Genomic DNA, 4,331 nt, shown 5'->3' on the forward strand with positions numbered 1-4,331 from the left:
AATAAGTACGAAGACTGAAGACGCAAATGACGATTTGAAGACGCAAATGACCAAAAAGCTCAAAAGTATAAGATACAATCCAAGTGGTTCCATTTATTGATGAGAAACGTCTAAAATTTACAAGAGTACAAGCCGCGGAACGCAAAGTACAAGATATCTACGCGTACGAAAGGACGTTCGAAAATCCGGAACCGAGACATGAACTGAGCGTCAACGCGCGAGTCAACGGACCTAAAATTACCAGTCAACTATGCACAAGAATATAATATAATATATATATAATTATATAAAATTATATATATTATATTATATATTATTTTAAAACAAGCCGCCCACGTTTAATAGAAGGATGTATGCTGGCCAGCCTGTCCATGCGATCGCAATGAAATAACAAAGGGAACCCATGCGATCGCATGGCTCCCAAACTCAGATCACATCTATAAAAGGCCAACGAATTGGACGAGTAATACACACCTCTTCACACTCTTTCTTTCTTTCTCTGTAATTTATATTTATATTTATATTTATAATATTAAGTTTAATAATAATTGGGTTATTGTAAGAAATGTTTTAAGGTTTTGTAAGTCGAAACTCTGTCCGTGTAACGCTACGCGATAAATAATCACTGTAAGCTATGTTCTTCCTTTTTAAATTAATGTCTCGTAACTAAGTTATTATTATGCTCAATTGAACCGAAGTAATCGTGATGTTAGGCTAAATATTAAGACGGAGTTATTGGATTTTGTACCATAATTAGGGTTTGGACAAAAGACCGACACTTGTGAACATTGGACTATTGACTATTAATAGGTGGGGGATATTGTCTAATTGAATGACAACTCATTGGATCCTGTCGAACCTATCTTCAAATTAGTTAATCTAATAATTATTAAATTAATTACGAATGTCCTATTTAGTGACGTTTATACGACATCGTTTACAATCATTTAATTAATCAATTGGATTGGGTAATTGATTATTCATTATGGCCAAGTGAATAAATTAATGTATCATGGACTAATTAAAACAGGGGTGGATTACATACAAGGATAATTGGTGTAATTGTTAACAAAGTATTAAAACTTTGGATTACATGCAGTCGATAACCTGGTGTAATTATTAACAAAGTATTAAAACCTTGTTACAGTTCGAATCCCTAATTAGTTGGAATATTTGACTTCGGGAATAAGGTTAATTTGACGAGCATATTATAATTATGACCGATGGACTATTATGGGCAAAACCCATATAAGTATCAAATAAGCCAGGACAAAGGACAATTAACCCAGAGTAATAAATTAAAATCAAAATGTCAAACATCATGGTTACGGAAGTTTAAATAAGCATAATACTTTTATTTCATATTTCATCGTACATTTATTTACTGTCATTTTAATTACTGCAATTTACTTTATCGCAATTTAAATTCTGTCATTTATATTATTGTCATTTATCTTTACGCTTAAAATATAAAATCGACAAACCGGTCATTAAAAGGTAAAACCCCCCTTTTATATATTATTATTACTATATATAATTTTATATATTTTATATAAATATAGTTGTTAAAAATATAGTACGTAATCACTAGCTCCCTGTGGAACGAACCGGACTTACTAAAAATTACACTACTCTACGATTAGGTACACTGCCTATAGTGTTGTAGCAAGGTTTCGGTATATCCATTCTATAAATAAATAAATAACTTCTGTAAATTGTATCGTATTTAATAGTATTTCGTAATAAAATTAATAGTATTTCGTATACACCGCTGCACACATCAAGTATTTTTGGCGCCGCTACCGGGGACGCCAGAAAAACACTATATTTTTGTAAAGTATATTTGTGTAAAATAAATATATACTTTTATTTTGTAAAAATATATCATTTTTATAAAATTTATCTATCTATTATTCTAAATATATATATATATATATATATATATAAGTGTTTAAAAATATATATATTTATTATTTTTAAGAATTTTGTGTATAAAAAAAATATATATATTTTTATTTTTAGATTTTTAAAATATAAGTCTTGTAAAAAAAAACACGCTGAATCTGCAAAATTTGGGCCTGCATTCGAACTGAACCTGCATCTCATGCGATCGCATGAGAGGTAGGCTTTAATCCCATGCGACCACATGGTAAAGTCTGACACGCCCAAAACCTGGTACAACATTCATTACGGAGTAGGTTTTTAATTTTATTATTATTATTTAATCAATTAGGGTTAGGATTAATTATTATTAATTAAGTTAGGGTTTAATTATAATTTTAATTAGTTTAATTTTGTTTTTAGTTATAATTTGTAATATTAAGTTTATTTATTATTATTAAGTATATAAATTAATATTTTTATAAAATAATAATATAAAAATAATATTTTTATAAAATTTGTATTTTTATCATTTTAGTTATAATTTGCATTTTAATCGTAATTTGTATTTTAATCGTTCGTAATTAGTTTTAAACTTAGTTTTTGCAGTAGTTATTTTATATTTCTAGATTTTAAGCTTTGCCGTAAAATCCCTTAAGTGCTTTTTCTTTAGATTAAGATTTAGGCGCTTTAGAAATTTACGACACCATTTTTCGCTTTAGTATTTAATAGATTTTTAGTGCCTAAATTAAGTTTATTTCCGTTTTCAAAATAAAATTCCTTTTAAGCCTTAATACCTTTAGGCGCAACTTTTTAGATTTAATTTCTAGACTTTTGTTTTCGACGTTTGTTTTTCGACTTCTTATTTTTCGACGCGCTTTTTCTTCCTCATTTCTACGCTCTAGTTTTTAGGACATAGAATTTTTGTTTTTATCTTTAAATTTCAACGAAAAATTATTTTAAACGATTAAATTGATAGACATCCAAAATTTCTGGTTCATACTAATAGTTGGATTTGTTAGTGGCGAGTTGTGGGCTTCCGATTTAAAGGGTCCTGGCTACCTGCTGCATCTATTGACTATTCAAAACGCGGGCAAAATCAGAAAAGTCTATTAATTTGATAACTTATATAATTTTTATATTTATAACTAATAGGATATTCAGTGAATGCACCGAGCAAAACGTTCACCAGCTTTCATACGTTCACCACCTGTAACCAGATCAAGACATCTAGCTGATATTGCTGCTGTTGATTTTTCTTTAGAATCATCATCTAGTCGAACAAGTACTCCAATTCAAATTTTCGATAATCTATTTTTTGAACCCGACTTCACAATTGAGAACCCGGAGGATATTCAAGGACAATTCAGAGATCCTGAACCACTAATCATTCCTCCTGAACCACAAACCGTTAAATCAGAATCCTCTAGTAATTCGTATTCAACAAATTCAATTATGGAAGTAATGGAACCTCAAAGTATGGAAGACCGAATGAGAGCCACACGCACTGGCCAAGGTCAAGCCATTATTCGGCCAGATGTTAATGTGCCAGATTATGAAATCAAAGGACAAATCCTACACATGGTAACTAATCAATGCCAATATAGTGGTACGCCAAAAGAAGATCTAAACGAACATCTTCGAACCTTTAATAGGATCTGTACTCTATTCAAAATCAGAGAAGTTGAGGATGAACAGATCTATCTCATGTTATTTCCCTGGACTTTAAAGGGAGAAGCCAAAGATTGGTTAGAATCGTTACCTGAAGGAACGATTGATAGATGGGATGTTTTAGTTGAGAAATTTCTTAAAAGATTCTTTCCGGCATCTAAAGCCGTGAGACTTCAAGGAGAAATTGTTACGTTCGCGCAAAAGCCAAATGAAACATTATATGAGGCATGGACAAGATTCAAAAAGTTGTTGAGAGGATGTCCTCAGCACGGTTTAGACACTTATCAAATAGCACAAATATTCTACCAAGGTGTCAACGTTGCTACACGAAAAGACATCGACACAGCAGCTGGTGGTTCCATTATGAAGAAAACCGCAATCGAAGCTCACAAGATAATTGATAATACAGCCTCACACTCTCATGAGTGGCATCAGGAAAAAGATATCTTTCATTCGTCTAAAGCGGCTAGAGCCGATTCTAGCCATGACTTTGATTCTGTTTCTGTAAAAATAGATGCTTTCGAGAGACGAATGGAAAAGATGAATAAAGATATTCATGCAATACGAATCAGTTGTGAGCAATGCGTTGGACCACACTTAACGAAAGATTGTCACATTGAGCAAACTATGGAACAACGTGAGAATGTTTTCTACATGAACCAAAGGCCGGGAAATAATTATCAAAATAATTATCAACCGCCAAGGCCAAACTTCAATCGAAATCAAAACATTCTTTACAATCCAAATGGACCCAACAATAACTCGTACAACCAACAAGG

General features: G+C 31.4%; 1 non-coding gene across 1 annotated transcript; it reads right to left on the minus strand.

The window, feature by feature from the left end:
- Positions 1 to 3,720: 3,720 nt before the first annotated feature.
- LOC139894751 (small nucleolar RNA R71) lies at positions 3,721 to 3,827 on the minus strand. Its single transcript, XR_011775236.1, has one exon. It is a non-coding gene; the product is annotated as a small nucleolar RNA R71 (small nucleolar RNA).
- Between the last annotated feature and the right edge of the window lie 504 nt (positions 3,828 to 4,331).

This window comes from Rutidosis leptorrhynchoides, chromosome 2 (genome assembly GCF_046630445.1).
Source record: "Rutidosis leptorrhynchoides isolate AG116_Rl617_1_P2 chromosome 2, CSIRO_AGI_Rlap_v1, whole genome shotgun sequence".
In the NCBI taxonomy this organism is placed as follows: Eukaryota; Viridiplantae; Streptophyta; class Magnoliopsida; order Asterales; family Asteraceae; genus Rutidosis; species Rutidosis leptorrhynchoides.